This window comes from Equus caballus, chromosome 4 (assembly GCF_041296265.1).
Source record: "Equus caballus isolate H_3958 breed thoroughbred chromosome 4, TB-T2T, whole genome shotgun sequence".
Lineage (NCBI taxonomy): Eukaryota > Metazoa > Chordata > Mammalia > Perissodactyla > Equidae > Equus > Equus caballus.
The window spans coordinates 60939427-60960472 of NC_091687.1; the positions used below are offsets into that span (position 1 = coordinate 60939427).

At 40.3% G+C, this 21046-nt stretch overlaps 1 long non-coding RNA gene across 4 annotated transcripts in view; it reads right to left on the reverse strand.

The window, feature by feature from the left end:
• Positions 1-429: 429 nt before the first annotated feature.
• The window catches only part of LOC106783085 (uncharacterized), a 147480-nt gene continuing 126863 nt past the window's right edge, over positions 430-21046 (reverse strand). Inside the window, exons 7-13 of one of the 4 annotated variants that reach the window (XR_011438196.1) lie at positions 12539-12718; positions 8551-8928; positions 7805-7921; positions 6629-6689; positions 6463-6514; positions 5905-6003; positions 430-1225 (exon numbers count right to left, since the gene is read on the reverse strand). This is a non-coding gene — a long non-coding RNA (uncharacterized lncRNA). Of the gene's footprint in view, positions 1226-5904; positions 6004-6462; positions 6690-7804; positions 7922-8550; positions 8929-12538; positions 12719-21046 lie in introns of all 4 variants that reach the window. The other 3 variants (XR_011438194.1, XR_011438195.1, XR_011438197.1) reach the window with 3 other exon arrangements.

Genomic DNA, 21046 nt, shown 5'->3' on the forward strand with positions numbered 1-21046 from the left:
GTTGCTATTGCATACTATCCATTTTGCATTGTAGCCACCCACCCGTCCCTCTATGCAATGTCTCTGCCATGGAGATAGACAGTAGGAGGGGAGAGTTGAGGTAAGCTCTGTTCATTGTCTGCAGACCAATGGTAACCCCTTACATCTATTTCTCCAAGTGTCAGTCCACTGGATTTTACTCAGTGGGCTCGATCTCATCCTACGGAAGAGCAGGAAGTTTGCAATTTATCATCTGAAAAATAAAACGATTAAAAAACCCTGGCAAATAATCTCAAATTCTGACAGTAATAACAGGAATATACAGCCCAGCCCACTTCTCCCCAATCACCATGAGTTCTTTCCTCTCCTTTTACAGCATGGCCGCCTCAAAAGATCAAATCCCAAGGTGTCTTAAGTCACGTTCTCTGGAAGTAAAACTTGGGATCCTGATTCTTGAGCAACAGATTTATTGAGGGACTTGTTCTCAGATGAAACCTCTGAGGGAGAAGGAAGCAGTACAGGGCAGGAAAGAGGCGAGGCAAAGATGTGGGTTCCGTTGTCGTCTTCCCTCAGCCTGATCCCACGGGAGGCTCTGGAGTGTGAATGGTTGTTCCATTTTGAGGAGAGGGGGCTGGGTGTGAGTATGAAGGTATCAGTCAGTCTTTGCTGTCAGCCTGCCCGGGAGGGGTAGTGCAGAACCCCCCAGGATCCCTGAGCTCCGCCGTCCAGCTGGCCATCGGCAAATCTCTGGAGCCGGGAAGGGTGCAGCTGTGAGCTGTTAGCAGCCAATTTGTACAGCAGTTGGGGGATGGGTGCGCCAGTAAGAGATCTGGCAGGGCACCAAGAGCATATACTAAACATTATTGTATGTCAATGTCCCAGAAAAGAAAAAAAATTATAACTGCCCATAATAACACAAAACAAGAAATCAGCTTTGTTCATGATAAAGCATAATTCACAGTTCTGTTTATTCTGTGATGGCATAAAAGTCACAGACAAGACACTAAAAACAAAGAAAAACTGTAAACACCACTGATGGAGGGATCGTCAGAACCATTCTGATTGGGAAAATACTTTGGCGCCTCGTAGAATGGTGACATCTGGGTGAAATGGAAGATTTGTTGTGGAATGCCCTCAATTCCAGGATTCCCTTGGCTTCCTCTTCTCTGTGATTCCTTTCTGCATTGAGCACAATGTCCCCACTTTTGACTCAAAAGCTGGACAAGGGCGATTTGGGACGTAGGGCCTGAGCAAAGAAAGCAATTATTTTGGAACTAATTATTAATTGGAAGAATTTGCTCAAAGCCATCTTGCCTCAACAAAATGATACCCAAGGTGGCTTTGGCTCCTTGTAAAAATAGGAAATAAAGGACAAACTTCTGCCACCTTGTCCCCAAAGATGAAAGTCACCTAAGATTGAGCATCTATGATGTGTCAAGAACTGTACTAGTCATGTTGTAGATGTGGACTCATTTAATCTTCAAATTCTATTTAAAGATGAAAATTGTAGAGATGAGCAATATTTACTGAAGACAATGGGGCCAAAGAACATCAATACACACCAGTGCTCAGGTCAGGCAACAGTTTTATAGTGTTCTTCTCACCCTGCTTCCTTTTTAAAACATATGGTGAATTAAAAAAAACTATAGTGTAGGGAATATTAATATTCACTCCACAGTTCATATGATGATTATAATGGGTAACATTACTAATCTGATAAAGTTTTGACTGTGTTACTTTTATCTCCTGCTACCTATATGTGCCAAAAATATAGCTTATTTTTTCTCTATTACTAAAAAAAAACTTTCTCGTGAGCCCCCATTCCTGCTGATGATAGGGGATAAGATAGGGATGAGGAAGATGAAACCTCACCAATTAAAGGTGACTTGATACCTTCTGGTGTAAGGCCATCATTTTCAGGTCAGTGTTCAGCCAATATCAGTACTACCCGTCCCTGGGGTTGTTTCCCCTCTCAAGGGCTTTCTATCTTACAGTCTCTCCCAGTCTACACATGACACTGGGGCCTGGACGTCAATGACACTGTTTTAGAAAAAGGTGAGGGCTTCTTCAATAATGAGGCATCCTCAAAATTCCAAACAAAATTCAATTATGTTTTTCTTGTCTATTCAGTTGATTAAAAAAGAAATGTTCCCTAGGAGTGTGGGAAAGCAAATGGAGGGCCTCATAATTTAGTTAGTGTGGCTTTTCTTTGACCCAATTCTCTTACATGTTGGATGAATTTCTTTTGCAAATTGAATAATTTTCACAAGTCAATTACATACATTCCCTCAGCCCATTTGAGCGTAATGAAATAGCTTAATAGAATAAAACAATAACCCCCAAGATGAAGATGTTGGCTATTATTAAGTATAACAATAGGAATTAATTATGACAGCAGAAGGGGTAATTGATGACTTGGAAAATGGATTCTAAAGCTCTTTTCTATCGTGATTTCGGAGACATTTCAAGAGCTATGTGACTCTCTGAATGCATTTGAACAGGATTATTAATAACACTTTTTTCTTAATTCCTTACATTTGGTTAGTCCTTTACAAAACACTGTTGCGTACAGGATCTTGTTTTTAATTTAACCAACACTTGGATAGAGCTTGCTGCGTACCAAGCCCCGTTGTGAGCACTTCACACACTGGCTCGATTCCCGACGCCAACTCCACTCTGTGGCTCTAGTTGCTCTTTTACAAATGAGGAAACTGAGGCTCAGAGAAAGTGGGGAACTCACTCCAGGTCCCCCAACGGGAAGGGGGCAGAGAGAGGATTTGAATCCAGTCAGTTTCCTGAGTCCGTGCTCTTAACCATGACACTATTCTACCTGCCTGTCAGTGTTATAGCTACTCACACAGTGGGAATGTGTGCTTCCATTTTCCTGAGGATTAAACATCCCCCAAAACAGAAATTATTTGCCAAAAGTGTAGAGCTAGTTAGTAAGTGCCAGAGCTCGAATTCAAACTCTTGCCTCTTACTCCCAAATCAGTACACTTCCTGACATGCCTTTATGAAGCAAATTTCTTTTACTCAAAGTGGTGCATAATATTTCTAGAATGTTGGAGCCCTGAGTAAAAAAATATTATATTTCCTTTTGAGAAAAAGTTGGGCAGAAATTGTGAGGGCCGATGGAAACATGCAGTTCTTTTCAAGCAGAAACATTTTTAATGTAGGCACGTAGACTCAGGGTGCTTGAACTACAGGGGATCACATTGCCTCCTAGTAATTCTTATATTTACTGTCCCTGGGAATTTGTGATTAACGCAGGTTCTCAGGCTCCAACCCAGGCATTCTCATTCAGTAGATCCGAGGTCAGGCTCAGGAATCTGAATTTCAACAGACATGCCTGGGTGATTAATGTTTACTTGTGAAATGAGAGACCCAGGCACAGAGGAGTGAACTGACCTGCTCAGATTACCAAGACGCTAGGAAGATCAAGACTCTAAGGTCAGCATGCACTAAATGTACTTTGGTTTGTTCGTAAGATGACATGTTTTATTTATGAAATTCAAAGATTAATTTATTCTTATAAGAATCACAAACTAACGTAATTTATTCTTAAGTGAGTTAAAATTTTCTCATAAATGGCACTAAGAGCCACTGAATTTTAAGGAACTAAACATTACTGAGATTTGGCAACTTAATGAATGTAAGTGGCAGCATTTACTTTCCTCCAGAACACGTAATTTGATTAATTTTATCAACACTAACGCATGAAATCAAATATATGTGACATTACTTAAAGAGATGAAATGGCTATCTAGAGATCTAGAGAGAGATAGAATATAGCCAAATCAATGGCATTAGCCCATTTAAGAAAGACTATATCAACAGTAGGAAGAGGTCTGCATGGAATATAAAAAAATGGGAATTGGAGAGCCAGAAAGCCTGGAACTATCCAGAACTGAGTGGCGAACAGGAAAACCTGACTGCTTCATTCAAGGGTGTGCTGTTGACTCCTTCTGGTGTGTCTGCTCTGCCCACAGGCCCATTCTCTGAGCATTCCCCACCCACAATGATTGGTGGCAGAGCCCTATATGTAGTATACCACCCTGCACCCCAGGCCACAGTTGATTGGAGGGAGCAGGCACCTGGCCAGAACTGGGGCAGTCAGATTCCCCATTACAGAAAATTATAATTGGCCTTCCCAGGATCTCATTAGTCTCTTCTAGCTGCTTCGTATATAAACTCAGGAATTTCTGAATCCCAAGCAGAGAAGGAGGTGCCTTGAAGAGAAGGCTCAGAGAACATGAGATGTGTCCTCTGCTTTGGGGAGCCTCAGACGCTGGTTTCTGAATTACCCTTGAGAAATCTAAAGTGGCTGAAGAGCTGTGGAGCAGCAGAATTATGGGGTGTGTGTTGGAAAGTCACAGCCCCCCTGAATTCTTGGGGGAAAAGGATGCATGAGAATTTCCCAGGCCAGATTTGGACTGTGTACAAGCAAGAGCCAGCTTGGAGTCATCTTATATTCAGTCCAAAAGGGCTGCCTTGAGGTGTGAAGGGAAAGGAACTGCAAAGAGGTGGCTGGGCGCTGCGCTGGTCTGCTAGGACTGCCGTAACAAAGTACTACTCACTGCATGGCTTAAAGCAACAGAAGGTGGTGGTTCTGGAAGGCAGAAGTCTGAAATCAAGGTTGGCAGGATCAGGCTCCCTCTGAAGCCTCTGGGGAAGCGTCCTTCTTTGCCTCTTCCAGTTTCTGGTGGCTGCGGGCAGCATAATCTGACCTCTGCCTCCCTCTTCACGTGGTCGTTCTCCTTGCGTATCTGTGTCCAAATTTCCCTCTTCTTATAAGGACGTGAGCTATATTGGATTAAGGGCCCACCAAACTCCAGTATGACCTCATCTTGACTTACCTGATTACATCTGCAATGACCCTGTTTCCAAATAAGGTCACTTCTGAGGTTTAGGATTTCGATTTCTCTTTTTAGGGGGGCACAGTTCAACCCATAACAGATACCTAGGTGTTGAGGAGGGACCCTCAAGCAACAGGCAGAATAGAGACAGGTGTATGTATCTTTTGTTGAGGGTACTGAAGGAGGATGAAGCGCCCCCTTGTTCCCCTCCTCCACTGCCCGTGATGGCAGGATGCTGTTAGCACCACCAATAAAAACAACAAAAAGGTGCAGGCCAGCGCTGCAGTGCCATCTCAGGAAGAGTATGCCCGCTTCCCTTACCTCTCCACCCTCTCCCTGCTCCGACCCCAAAGGATCAAACTTTTTGCTAGAAGGAGAGCAACTCAGGGAGAGGAATCAGAGAAAAAATTGACCCAACCTGCCCTTGACTTCAGACTTCATGCCTATATGTGGGCTGAAACTCAGGGAGGAAAGACGTCTTAGAGTGTCAGTTATCAGGTGGGACTGGACATCTTAATTACCGAATTGAGACTGTGCTTTTCCACTTGAACTCTCTGTAGGGCTTTATTCATTACTTAGGAATTACCAGAGAAGTTGTTTGGCCTCTCTGAGTCTTTATCCAGGGGCGAGGGAAGGACTAGACAAACCCGTGGAATTCACACTTAAAGCGATAAAGACAGAAATAAAGGTTCTCGATTCTTACAACCCATGAGCCATGCTTGCTTAGCATAATAGTTCCTCATGGTTCTCACTTAAACTAGTAATTTTAAACTCTGGCTTTTCAGTCTTCTATGAGTTTGGTTAATGTTCTTCTGTACCCCATCAACTGACCTATAATTGACATATTGCCAAAACTCTGTTTTTATTTTGCTTTGTCTATTTTTGGTCTGCAAAACTAAGGAGCAGTCTTGATAAATAGTGACTCATCAAAGGTAACAGGGTCTTTATTTAGGTGACCTGTCAATAGGTCTAGCCCTTCTATCTTTCTGTTTACCTCGTCAAGTCCCAACACTAAGTAGGTAAACATTCATTCATTCAATCATTCCTCAAACTTTTATTGAGTACTTACTTTGTGCTATGCACTGTTTCAGCCTTCTGAGATATGGTGGACAGCAAAAGAGACATTACCCCTGGCCTCATGGATGGAACATTCCAGTGGAGGAAGAAACTGACAAATAAATAAATATAGCTAGATAGAGAATATATCAAGTGGTAATACAGGAGCAATGTACACCAAAACAAAAAAATTATGATTTTGGACTCCACGTCTTCTATCAAGTGGAACAGAACAGAATATATTATGTGAAAAGAAATTGGAAACACCCAAAGACAAAAAACCAAAAAATACCCAACTTATCAAATGCCATCTTTTCCACATAGAATCGTATGTTCTCATTTTCAGAGCAATCATTTTTAGAAAGAAACGCTTGCTTATTAACATCTTCCCAGATTTCTGAAACCCAACCGTACACTGAGATTAAGAACAATTCTGACTCTCGTGCTTTGATTAATATCTTATTCTGTCTTTGATTTCTCATTTTTACTCTGGTTTCAACAGTTATAGAGAACTCGAAAAACACAGAAAAGTAAAAGAGGAAAATAAAAATCATCTCTAATTCCATCTTACTTTATTTCTTGATTTGTTGTATTTCCAAATGCTTATTTTCCTTCTGGGAGAGCTAAAGAAGAAAGAAAATTAGCAGTGGCTGTGGTTACGCAGAACTTTCGTTGTTAGACGGCAGGAGATAGGACACTAGAGCATTCTGGATTGTGTCTGGATTTGGCTGTCTTACCTTGTGCTCTTTGTGACAGTACACTACCTGTTCTGTTTTTTGTGCTTTGAATTGTCACACCCTAAAAGAATTGGAAAGATCACAGAATGTACTGTTTTCCATCCCGAAACAACAGTGCAAATCATAAAAGATCTAAATTATCCCCCATGGACTTCAAGAAGAGAGGGGGATGGGAAGGAGGGCGTCAAACCATAGTTACTACTGTTCAGGACAGAGAGGACTCGAGGAAGCTGGCGATTGGGAAATACAATTTACGGATTAGGAATCTGAGGCTGAGGCCTGAAAGGCTGGCTCAAAGCCACGGGCCAGCCACAACCGGAAGATGGAAAGACTGCTGTTTAAGCTTCTGATGGCTAATGAAGCACATCATGATAGTCGCTAACTTCTAACTTGAGCACTTCTTTATTTAAACTTTTTTCCCTTAGCAACAGTAACTTTTCCCAGTTCATCTTGTAAGACTTCGGATGACCAAAGTCAAGTCTGATTCATGTAATGGCTTCTAGAAAGTTTCCTGTAGACTTGCTATTCTATAGTTTTTAAATATTTGGGGGCAGTAGAACTTGTTATCAATATATGCTGAACATTTATCCTGAACTTGGAAAATGATTTCCTGTCCACGTTTTCTTTCTCAGTACTCACACTCACATATCCACACGCTCACAAACACAGAAACCCACACACGTTCCTTTTAGCTCTCCCTTTTGTTTCCTTTTTCCTAGAAAAAAATTTTTTAAAAGTGAAAACATATCTTGGTGCTTTGGGATCCATTTTCCATTTGAAGTAGCTCAGCAAACAGCTGGCTACACCTGATGGGCCCTGGAACACTCTCTTTTATGAAATTTCAGATAAAAAAAGGACTTGCTGCCAAGAAAGTGGCAAAGGCCCGGGTGGATTTTAGAAACCTGAAGACAGAACTGAGAATCTGGTATTAAAATGAGATAGCCAAGACACAAAGCAATCAAAAGATGTGAAGACTTAAGATAACAATGGAACATATAGGAATTGGACAAAAAGTGATTTTTAAAGGAAGCACCATTCTCATTGTGTTGAATTGGCCTTCTATAACCACAGCTGCTCTTAATAGGTGTGAAATAAAATGTTTTTTTTAAAGAGCTCTTGATATTCCTTATCTTCCTCAGCAGTTTAATGAAAATTGAAAAGACTACACAGACTTACACGTGAGGTCAGCTGTATCTTCCCCTTCTCTCTTCTCCGCTCCATTCTTGGCCAGTCCAGGACATTATTAGGATATTTCATTTGATTTTCTTTCTTCCCAGGCAATGCATTATGTACCTATCAAATGATGTTTGGTAATCAATTCTTGATCTCTCCTGGAGGTCAGTCAATGACACCATCTAAATTGTCATCTCATTTCTTTCTTTAAAGAGAATCCATCTATTTTCTTTGAGCGTATAGAGGTTTCAGACACAGGTAAGATACTAAACCATTCATGAACAAGATGACATTTTTTCTCATCAAGACTGTCAGACTTCGCTTTTATGGAAGATGGACTTAGTTATTAAAGGAGTCTCTTTCATTTAACGTTCCAGTTAATATGCTATTAACTCAACTCATCTCATCTCTTCATTGCGAAGTCTCTCCATCTCTTAGTTACTTTTATTTTGGGATGGAGGGTGTGAATGAAGGAGGAAGGATGCTGGGGATTCAGATATGGAGAAACAGAGACTTAAAGTCAGAATCCTGAGGTTCAAATCAGGGAAAATTGCAAATTGCCGTATATTTATGATACACACGATAGGATGTACATGTGTCGGGGGTACTCCTTGGCAGATTCATAGGATGGATGTAATAGCCTAAAAGTTTACAGGATAAAAGTAAAAGAACAGTGGAAAAATCTTGAAATTGTGGCTCAGAGATTGAAGGGATCATTGAAAAGTTAAAGGCTTGAAATGCTAACATACCTACTGTTTGTGTTCCCGCTGAGAGTGTCTTTTCTCTTGTGCAAGGTCCATTTACTGAGAGCACACCGGTTATGTAAAGCTTTATTTCTCCTACAGATCCTGAATCTCTCAGAGACAGATTCAAGTGTTACTTTTGCAAAAACTCCAACAGCCGTTGCAACTTTCTGAATGCTTCTGCTTCCAATCAGCTAGGGGCCATTTTTAGCTTTTCAAATTAATAATTTGAAAAAGATGCGATGCCTATTTGTAACGACTTCATCTTGTCTGCAGAAATGATTCAAAACAGCCGTTGCGACACACGAGCTGGTCTCATTAAGTAAGACTTTGATGCAAGAGCACAGGTATTGGTGTCAGGGCTGCTGTTTGGTTGCCGCTTCACTGTGGAAATGATGGCAGAGCAGAAGGAGTGAGAGCATTAACACTGATCGTTATTCTGCTGGGGGTTTAGCGAATCCACTCGATTTTCCCTTTGTTTTCCATTTGGAGCAATACTGCACTTAAGCAAAATTTCTTAGGGGTTGCAAGAAAAGTAATTGCATTTTTTTTTAAGTAGGGAATTTGCTTTAAAGAACATTCTAAGATATTTATGAAGATCTTTGCAGAAACTTTTATTTTACTCTATTGTCAGTTCCATCTCTTTGTTAAAATATCCTGATGAATGGTTTTAATGCGCAAATAACTAAAAGGAAACAAAACAACAACGCTTCCACAAAATAAACCAAATCTCGTAAATTATCTGTGAAGAAATACATTTCTGCGGTGAACTTTGTTTTACCTCTTTAAATGTGGAACAATGTCTCTTAACCAGGTCACTGTATTAGATGCTAGCCAATAATTAAACAATCTGAGAAAATGTGCAAGGCAAGGTATCTTCACAAGGCTTATGGGAAGAAGATCTGAAGGTCTAGCTAAGACACATCAAATCTAGGAGGAATTCCCAGTTTTCCATGCACATTTCAAAACTGCTAGAAGCTCCCGATTTCTAGTGTCCTGAGTTATAACTGAATCCACAGGCATGACCCTGGTCCTATTGACGCAGACCATCACTGGAAAAAGCTATTGTTTTCACTTTGACTCCATGTAGCCTACATCCTACCACTGTGTATCTTAGACCTGACCTTTGAACAGTAAAATGCAAAGGCAGCAACAACAGACCTTGAGTGGGACAGAAAAGCCAGTATCAAAAAGAAGGGGGGCTCAAGAAACATTTCCATGACAATAGAAACTGTCTCATAAAATGTTGAGCAATGATTTAAGAAAATTTTTTTATGATAAAATATACATAACAAGATTTACGACTTTAACCGTTTTAGAAGTGTAGAGTTCAGTGGCATTCAGTGCATGCACGTTGTTGTAACCACCACCACTATCTATCCCAGAACTTTTCATCTCCCCCAACTGAAACTCCATACCCGTTAAACACCACCTCCCCAGTGCCATCTGCCCCTTGCAAACACCCTTCTACTTTCTGTTCCTATGACACTCGTCTCAACAGTGCTGCCAACTCAAGCATTCCTTGACTTCAGGAACTTTTTGTTGTTTATTTTTAAAACCCATCAGAGAAAATGCACAGCAGCTGGGGAAGGCAAAAATCTCCAGGGATCCATTTGAAAGAATGATTATGCCAATAATTAAGCTTCGAAAGGAGTTATCACCCCAAACGAGGCAGGCTATCTCCCAGGCCGTGCTAAACTTAAAACAACGTTTCTGCTTTGAAATGGCCGGTGATAGAGAGCATATTTATGCTGCAAATGGGAGTGGAATTCAATCACCTGGGCCCAGAAAGCCAGCGCATGGAAATAGATGTCTCTCAGATCCGGCGCGCACTTATTATTGAGGGAGGGAGTGTTTGTTCTGGAGTCATTGTGATTAAAGTACCACAGGGCAATTGGCTCATTTGTCTCGGTTTATCTAATTACCAGACGAAGGTGAAGATTTGGAATGGTTGAAACCATGCAAATGAAGCCTACATGGGCCTTGAACTGGATGTGGTCCCAGTTCCGTGAATGAAAGGCAGTTGTTTTCTGATTCCGTCCTCTCCATTCCTCCCCAATGCCCCGACCCCCATGAAGAAAACAAAATCAATTCAAGTTGAAAAATAATTTACATGCACAAAGTAGAGAGTAGAAAAACAAGATTAACAGCCAATCTGGAAAGTTCTGACCCTAAGAAAAATTTATTCCCTTAGTGGCAGAGAAGGGCCATTTTACCCGAATTATCTCAATAATTACTTCAACTCACCATTTCCCTTTGCCTGTGTGGACACAACCTAAAGTTAAATTATGCCTCTGGTTCCAGGGTTGTCATTCTGGAAAGTCTTGCTTATAGTATATATATTTGAAATGTTTAACAAGTGTGCAGAGTTTACACAAGGAGAAGAAATAAGCACATAGGGACGTGAATTTCCTGCAAGGAAAAAAACCCCAACCCTAAGAACAATTAGTCTATCAGTCCCACTTAAACACGCAGTAAACCATTTGTGGATGCTCTTCATGGGGACTTTTCACCGACTCAGAGGGCGTGAGTTCCCAAGTGCATGCAGCTAAAGACAGGGCATCAATTTCTGTTCCCTTGTGCCGTGCTGTGAACCTTCTATCAGGGTCCTAGGGACATCTCTTTTAGGAAGTGAGAACAGCTGAAGATATGATTTCCTTTTACAGACGGATATTGCTGAACACTCAGGGGCCATAAAAGAAAAAAAAATACGTCATAAAAATGAAAGACTTTGGTAGGTTGTTCGATGTCACATATTAAATCATCGTCACAGCAGAATATATTTCTGTATGAGATTAGCTGGGAGAGCTTGATACCTTTGAATGAAGGAGTCCAAAGGTCACAGGCACGTAGCCAAGGAGGGCAGAGGTCGTTGGGGTCTGCAGTAAGGGGCAGTGCTGAGAGTGGGGAAGGCAATTTAGAAGGGACAATGGGAGGCGCTGAGGTCTCAGAGGGAAGCTTTGCCCCTCCCCCCACCCTAGGGCTGTGTGGCTTTTGGCAATTTTCTACCACATGGTGATAATTGGACTGGTCCAGTGGGACGAATTCCACAAGGCCATGTGAGAGGGATATGCTCAGAGAATTTCCCGTGGAAGAAGGTGATTCGTTGGAGGCAAACCTGGGAACATGGGGCAGGCGGTCACTCTGAGGCCCCATTGCCTTGGGCGCCAGCTTCTCCCATTCTGAGGCGGGTTCACGAGCACTGAGGAGAGTTGCCAACTTCCTCAGAGAGGCTGGGAGAGGAGTGCCTCTCTTTGTTTGCTCTGCACTGATGCTCCCCAAAGAGAAGGATTGTGCATGCAAGCTGGTTTTCGTGAGGTTGGTCTGACACCAGCCAATTGGAACAGAAGCTTCTACTGAGAAAGAACATGCCCAGGCGAGGTATGGCTGCCTTCTGACTTGCCCCATAGCATCCAGACCAACAGGCCATGGCTAAAGCACCTGAGGTTTCACCCTCCCAACAACCTGTGCAGCACGAGTGATAGCTGTGGATCTGGGAAAAGGTTTGTTTAGGCCACTGTCCTTCAAAAGGGAGTGCTTGGCAGCCCTGAGGCTTGTTGGACTCTTTCCTCAGGCCATTAATGTATGATACCAGGGCTGCATTGCCATTTGACATGTGTATAAAGAAGAGGAAGTGCAGTGTGTGGGTTAAGAGCACAGACTTGAGTATCAGATCCGGGTTCAATCCTAGGCTCTGCCACTTAGTGTATGACCTTCGGCAGGTTACTAAACATCTCTGTGCCTCAGTCTTCTCATCTGTAAAATGGGAATGATAATTATACTTGTCTTATGGGAATGCTGTAAGAATTAAATGAGAAAATATACGTAAAGCATTGGTGCAGTGCCCAGTCTAAGACCCTGTAGGGTAAGTATTCTTGTCATCCTTATTTTGTAAAGAAGAAAACTAAAGCTCTGTGAAGATAAACAGCTTTGCCCAAGGGGCACCCAGGGAGGTGTTATTACTCCCTCTTAACAGAAAGGCTTAGTTACTTACTCAAGATCACAATCTCTGGCCTTCAAAACAAGGTGTGTTGGGATGGAACCAGTGAGGGCAGCATCCTAAAACTTCTCCAACCTTCACACAAACTCTCGCCAACAGCAGGAAGTGATCCACAGGGTCCCCTCTTCTTCTGCTTTCCACAAGGAGCTATTGTGGAAACTGAGTCCAAGCCTCCTTGCTCACAGGAGTGGGACACAGGGAAGAGAAGAGAACATGAAGAATTCTAGGAAATAGGCCTGATACTCAAGAATCACACAGAACCCATTACAGCCTGTGTTTTTGTTGTTGTTTGTTTGTTTTAAAGGTATGCTTTTTTCTTTGGTGAGGAAGATTGGCCCTGAGCTAACATCTGTCGCCAATCTTCTTTTTTCTTTTCTCCCCAAAGCCCCAGTACATGGTTGTATATCCTAGTTGTAAGTCATTCTAGTTCTTCTATGTGGGATGCCGCCAAGGCATGGCCTGATGAGCAGTGTGTAGGTCTGCACCCAGGATCCGAAGCAGTGAAACCCGGTCCACTGAAGTGGAGCATGCAGACTTAACCACTTGGCCATGGGGCCAGCCCCAAGCCTGTATTTTATATGTGGGCTTATTTATTCAACAAGGAATGTTTATTCTGGAGAACAAATGATTAGGCAGCATCAAATACATTCAATAATAGATAATTCCTCACCTCTGTTTGAAACTTCAATTAACCGATTGCTTTTTCTATTCAAACAAGACAAGTGATATTATAATTTTTCCATATTGAATTGATCATGTTTTTTTTGTTTAACTGAATAAACCAACTGTCTCACCTTCTTGAATAAAAAGCCAACGTTTGAATCTCCGCGTGGCTTTCGCAGTGACTGCTGTGACCTAAGCCCAGTTACTGAAGCAGTTGCTCACATAGGGCCTCTTCATTACAGCACATTCCCCTCCACCACTGAACTGACCGCTTCTTCCTCTAGACCAACCAAATCAGCTGGTTGCTTTGAATACAACCATTTTTCCCCACACCTTCCATGGCCACAAATAATCAGCCTCTCAACATCTCATGTATTCTGTCAGCAAAATAAGAAAATTATATTTCTTTCTCCACTTTCTATTTCAAGATAACGTTGGGAAAATTAATGGGATATATAATGCAATTTAAAAACTATAAATTCACCTCCCTAAATATGTTCCCAATATTACTTTATAATAGACAGGTATTAGTGTATAGTTGAACAGTGGTGCCCAATGCTTATTTGTTTTATTGATGCTCTTCTGGCACAGATGCACTGAAGGGCAAAGGCCACACACACCTGCAGCTTGTTTTTGTCATCTGTTGAGGAGAGAATCATAGATAGACTATTTAATCTTGGGACTGGAAGAGATCTGAAAGATGATATTGATGAGCTCTGAGTTTTTAAGTCCTTTCAGCTCTCTGAACAGGAAATGAAATATGCAAAGCATTCGATTTCTATGTAAACCCTGATATAGCAAACATTTCCCAAAACCTGGCCCAGTGACCAGAAAAATATGTATTTATTAATTACAAATACCACACAAAAGAATCTTTGGGTAGATGATGCCAGCCATCTATAAAACTCTAACATAAGGCACCATTTGCAAAATGGTTTGATATACTGAATAGTGCCATTTATTTCCTAAAATGTAATATGTGTACATTTCATATTTCAGAAACAAGATTCAGAGAAACTATCCTTTCTTGAACTTGTATTCACTGGTAATAGTCGCCTCATCAAAACTACAACTTGCCAAGAAGTTGTCAGAAAACATTACGATTCACCCTTCCTCTTGAACACACTCCTTCAGATCAGCCATGAGCCGCTCCTCAGAGAGCGCTCCCACGCACTCGGTCCCTTCCTGTCCCCCGACTCCTCCCGCACAAACTTCAGCACCGCCCGCCGTGCTACCTGCTTACAGCGCATGGCCTCACGGTTCTTCAACTAGATTATAATCTCCTTGATGCAAAACAAGCATAAAAGAGGCTGCCAACTCATCCTTTGCTTTTTTCTCTTGCAGCCCAGAGCATAGAGCTAGATACATCGGAGGTGCCCAGTGAGTATTTCTTCCTTGATCGCTCTGCATGGGAGAGAGAAAGATCCCTTCTTCTTCCATGAGACACGAAAAACATTTTCTCAGTAAATACATCATGATAAGGAGGAGCTTAAGTGGAAATAAAACAACAACAGAGGATGGGGTCTATAGTTTGTGGTTTAACCTTTTTCCTGTGAGATGTTTAAAAATTTTTTTGCAAACGTTAAAGGCTTAAAAAAAGTGCAGTTTCAAGTCCTTGTGCAACGTGTATCCAATGTGGGCTGAAGCTTGCCCTCCCTGCCCACCCCCTGAATCTCCTCTCCCAGCCCCGCCCTGGCTCTCGACTCAAGAGGATCTGTTCTCTTTTCTATGCTCCGTCCTCAGGTTACCATCTTCCTGACTCTTCGTTTATTCTTGTTTTACAACAATCGGTATCAGTAAGGCCTTCCTCAGAATCCATACAAATATCAATATTTTAAGGAAGATTAAGACTTTTCCTAGTATTATGTTAATATATTTTCATTATAGAAGAATTTGAAAGTCAAAATATGGAAAGAAACAAAATAAAAATAATTTATTTTCCTACACCCCAGAGATAACAGCTGCTCATATTGAGTGTATACCATTCTACTTTCCAGTCTATAGTCTGAGCATTTTTATGCATTTTTCTCTTTTACAAAATTGGAATTATACTGTGCATATTATATAAAAAGTTTTCTCAAAACATTACATATTTTTCTACCACAATGGCTCTGAACTTTTACTCTGCCTAAGAATCACCTGGGAAGGATGTTCAGCTGCTTGTTCTTAGTTCTTCTGCCTAGAGATCCTAAACCAACCGAGTCTGCAGTAGTATCCAGGAGTCTATAATTTTCATGGGCACCCCTAACTGATTCTAATACCATCCTTTCTCAAACCATACTTTAAGAAACGTGGTTCTACAACATAGGTTTTTCATGGCTGCATAGTATTCCATTGTACAGGTATATACACATTCTACAATTTATATTATTTTAAAAATTCTCATCTTAAGAGTTGCACATACAAGTAGAATGAAATAGAGTGATTTGATGAAAAGAAGGCTTTGAGGTCCCCAAAAACTGAAATCGATTTTATATGTTGGTTTAACCTACTCACAGTTTAATTTCGTTCAAACTACCCCCTGAATAAATCCAAGAAATGAATAGATTCTCCCAGATTATGGTGAGATAATTTTTTGGGTGAATTTGGTTGGAAAGAATTACTTTTGCAAAATTTTGCAGAAGTTAAACCTACTGTTATGAAATCCAAGAGTAGCCCACATATACTTACACCAAAAATCTCAAGAAAATTTTATTGTCCTAAGCCTTTTTTACCTCTCTCTGTATCCCAGTTCCTCATCCATGATTGATTCTTTGTGTCTTTTATCTACAATGCCTTTTTGGATTTCTCCTTATGTATAGGCCATTCCTTCTGGAATGTCTTTCCAGAACGTTCTTACCCTTGCCGTTTCACTATCTTAGAAACTTTCCCCACCATTCTTCTCTACCACCATCTACGTATCTCTGTGGGTGGATGCCATCTATAATTTTTCAAGGGATATTAAACACCTGACAATATAATAAACGGGTGCTTTAGCTAATGCCTGGATGAGGTGAGGGAGGATGAGATAACACCGGTAGGATATCTGGTTTTCATGGTGAATTAATCAGTTGACCTTTTGTTAACGTTGGAGGCCACCCATATTTAAAGTCAGCAGCAGCAGAGCTCCTGAGAACATTGCCTGCCAAGGGGACCCAACTGACCGATTTAACCTCTGCCCTGCGTGGAGTTCACTGTTTATATCTGTCTGTTATCACCAGCTTCACAGAGACAGACACCGCAGGACTGAGGAGGAGCAGTGGAAGCGGGCAAGGCTAATGGGGGCAGCATGTATCTGGGAGCGCTGTTTATAAACGAGCACAGTGCTAGGTTTAATCTTTGTTTTAAGTCCTTCATTTTTAAGCAGATGGATTTCAGCAGGGAAAACAGTTTATCTGCTTTTAATGTGTACAAAGCATTCATCAAGTATAAATATTCTGGCCAAAGAGAAGAATGGAGAATACACATGAGTCCCGAGATGATGATGATGATGATGATGATGATAGAAAGTTTCAAAGGCTTGAGATGTTTAGATGGCTCATCTGAGAGGCTCCAGCTGCCTCAAGACAGAGGCTCAGATAATCTCAGAATGTTGGCCCTATAAATGGCCTGTAAAGAGATAGCCAGTTTCAAACATCCTTACATTCCCAACGATGAAACCTCATGTGCATGAGCCTTTCCTGCACGACTCCACGGTCTCCAGCCCACTTGTATGAGCACATTAGACCACCTGCCATGATGCCAGGCAAGGTGGCAAGGAAAGAACTAGCTATCCCAGATATTTCACACATGACAGCATAACCCTGAGAAGAGGTCATATATCAGAGTGGTTAAGGAACCTGTCAAGGTAAGAAAGTTCAAATGAGGCATAACCAGAATTTGAACCCAGATCTCATCTAACTCCAAAATCTCTCCCATCTTTCCATTTCCTCCTTCTGATTCTCTCCTGTCTGCTTGTACAAAGTGGAAAATTCTTGCTTTGTTATTATGCCCATCGCACATATCTTTTTTCTAACAGCACCCTGGGTTATTTTTAGGGAGTTACCTTTTTCCACTAAATATGAGCTGATGATAATGACTTGCCTTTTTGTTGGCCGGTTAGTTGCTTCCTACCTGAAATTCAAATTGCTTTGTGAGCAAAGCAAAAAAAAAAAAAAAAAAACAACTGGAAACAACTGGTCTCTGTTCGTTCCAGCCATTGTTCCCTGGACCCTCTGGAGTTGTGGGGTTCTTGCTCTTTCCAAGTCACGTTCTGCACCCTTCCTGACAACTCTCTGAACTCCCTGAAGTCCTTCCAATAAATATCACGTCTGCTTTTGCCAACCTGAGTTTCTGTTGCTTGCAAACCACGAATTTAAACTGAAACTTACTCTCAACTCTAGGTAGGTTGAAGTAGAGTGTTTTCAAAACTCACCTGATCTTAAAATTCATCTAGGACAGTCATAAAAAATATAGATTCTTGGGTTCTATCTCAGGCCCATTCAATCAGCATTTTCAGGAGTGAGGCCCCAAAATATCATTTCTTACTAAGCTCCCCAAGTAATCTTTTTTTTTCCTAGAAAAACAAACTTAATTTTTGACATTTTTCTCCCTGATTCCTAATTCTAATCCATCCTGTGTGTGGGTCCCCTTCCCTATGCTCTCAGTTTACAAATGATATTGTGTTGTACCTGTCTCTCCACTTCTCACTTCCCTCACTTACTATATTTTTGAGATCTATTTGTATCAAAGTGCTGCAGAGAATTTTATGATTTGCATATACTGCATTTTGTTTATTCATTCCTCTATCGATGGGAACTTAACTGTTCCCATTTTTTTCCTGGTCAAACAATGTTATAACGGACATCCTCCTCGGATACCTCTGTGAGAGTATTTCTGTTATATTAATCAAGGGTGCAAATGCCGGATTATAGGCATAGACACACAATTGAACTAAATTATTCCAAATTGCTTTCCAGTAAATTGCACAGTTTACTATAAGGGCATGAAGTTTACTATTTCTTCTACAGCGTTGATGGTGCTTAATATTATCCAACATTATTTTTTATTTTGCTAATCTGGTAGATATTAGGGAGCTCTCAACATTCTAATTTGCCCTTCTCTGGTTGTTAAGTATTTCTTCATATACTTATTAGTCATTCGGTCTTACTTGCTATACCTGCTCACATTCTTTGCACGTTTCTTTTGGATCACCTTTTGTAGCAGACTGTATTTGCCAAAAATGGCCACAGTAATATTTGCCATTCCACATTCATTTCCAGAACTTTGTCATTTCCCATCAAGATGTGGAGTCTAGGGCTGGCTCCGTGGCGCAGCGGTTAAGTTTGCACGTTCTGCTTCGGTGGCCTGGGGTTCGCTGGTTTGGATCCCGGGTACGGACATGGCACCGCTTGGCAAGCCATGCTGTGGCAGGTGTCCCACATAGAAAGTGGAGGAAGATGGGCACGGATGTTAGCTCAGGACCAGTCTTCCTCAGTAAAAAGAGAGGATTGGCAGCAGATGTTAGCTCAGGGCTAATCTTCCTCAAAAAAAAAAAGATGTGGAGTCTACTTCTTCTTCCTTGAATCTAAGTAGGACTTTGTAACTGCCTCAATGAATAGAATGTGGTGGAAGTCACTGCCTGACTTTTGAAGCTACATCATAAAAAACGATACGGCTTCTCCCTAGTTCCCTCTCTCTCTTTCTCTTTCTTTTCCTCTTTCTCTCTCTGTCTCCTTGCCCTTGAAACCCAACCACTATACTGTGAGGAAGGCCAGTCCACATGACAAAACAGTGTTAGATGTTCCTGCCTGCATCTCCAGCTAAGAATTCAGGGGCTTGCCCTCACCGAGTGCAACACGTATGATGAGTGAACCTTTAGGACAGGGCTCAGCAAATACTTCCGTCAAGAGCTCGATAGCAGGCCGCACCAAAACGGGCAGAATTTGGCCTCCGAGGCTGTAGTTTACCCTCCTTTAAATGGTTCCTGTTCCCAACCTTCAAGATGCTGCAGTTAAAAGGGACTAGAGCAGCCATGAGCTGTCCCCTCTGAGCCCTGCCCAAATTGCAAATCCATGAACAAAACGAATGCGTTATTTTGAAACCACTAAATTTGTGGGTAATTTGTTTTGCAGCCGTGTTAACTACAAAAAATACCTGGGTATTTTTCTTTTTGATTTTTAGGAGTTCTTTTTTTTTTCTGGATATAAATCATTTGTGAGTTTTATATATTGCTAATATCCTCAACCAACTTGTAAGTTTTATCTATGATTCTCTTCCTTAAAGTAGAAATCTTCATTTTTAGGTTATCAAAATGTCATTTACCAGCTGTATAATATTGGGAATACTATTTTAGTTTCCTTCTCTATTAAATGGTAGAATAAAAGTACCTAGTTTATGGGGTTGCTATGCCAATTGAATGAATAACTGTGAAGCACATAGAAAACTACATGACGTATACTAACCTCTATAAAAGAATTAAAAAGGAATAAATAATTTCCCTTTATATCGTATACTTTTTGTGTCTTATTTAGGAAGCTCTTTCCCAACTCTTCCAGTGCCGTCCATATCTATTTTAGTATCAAGATTATACTAACCTTGAAAAAATTCACTGGACACAGTTTTTCCTTTTCTTTTCTCTAGAACGTCTCGTCTTATCTATTCCTTGAAAGTTTGGTAAACCTCATCAATAAAAATGCTTTGGGGAGGTTGTGGGAGGAGAGAAATAATTATTATTTCAGTCTTTTTAAATGTTATCAGTTTGTTCAACTTTTCCGTCTCTTTAGGGTCAACTTTAGCATTTTATATTTTTTTTGAAAATTTGCATTTGTATCCAGGTTTTAAAATTTTTTGGAGTATAGTTGTTCATAATAATTTGCTTGTAAGATTTTTTAAATCTCTGCTTTATTTGATGTCTCTTGTATTTCATGTTTATTTATTTGAGCTTTTCCCCTTTCTCGTGATCAATTTTACTGTAAGTTTTTGTAAGCATATTAGTCTTTTCAAAGGGTCAACATTTAGTTTTATAATCATTCACATTTTTTCAGTTCTCTAATTTCATTGCTTTCCACCATTATCTTTATTTCCTTCCTTACATTTACTCAATTGCTTGTTCTCCAGCTTTCTTTAGTTAAACAATTAGCTTGTTTATTTTCATTTTTTTTGGTTATGATAAATGTATTCAAATTTATAATTTTCCCTCTAAGTATCACTTTACCTGATTCCCACAAAAACTGATATATAGTGCTTTCATTTATTTTAATTCTAAGTGTTTTATATTTTGTCTTGTTATATATTTATTTATATTTTATAGTATAAATACATATTTATATACATATTTTATATATATTATATATTTATATATAATATAATATATATTTATTTAAAATATTTATTTATATATATTTTGCATATCAAAATAACTTCTATTACTGGCAATTAAAAACTACTTTGATCAAGAATGGCATTCTACAATACAAGCTGTCACATTATCATATTGTCTAGTCTGTTGTTTCTCTACATCCAATAACTCTTTGAATAAAAATATGCAGGGCTTTTCCCTAAAGATCAGATTTTAATTTTATAAACGACATTATATTTCCATAATCATTTGAATTCCAGTTCCTTAATTTAACAAAACAAGCACTTGTTTCTAAAACATTTTGTGCTTAAAATTTCTTATTGGTGTGGTCAATTCTTATGCGTGTGTGTATTTACACATATGTATATATCTTTGTTTGTTTATTTTTATTTTTTAGAGCAGTTTTAGGTTAGCAATAAAATTGAGACAATACAGAGATTTCCAGTATACCTCCTGCCCCCACGTATGCACAGCCTCCCCTGGTATCAACATCCCAGGGCAGAATGGTACATTTGTTACAG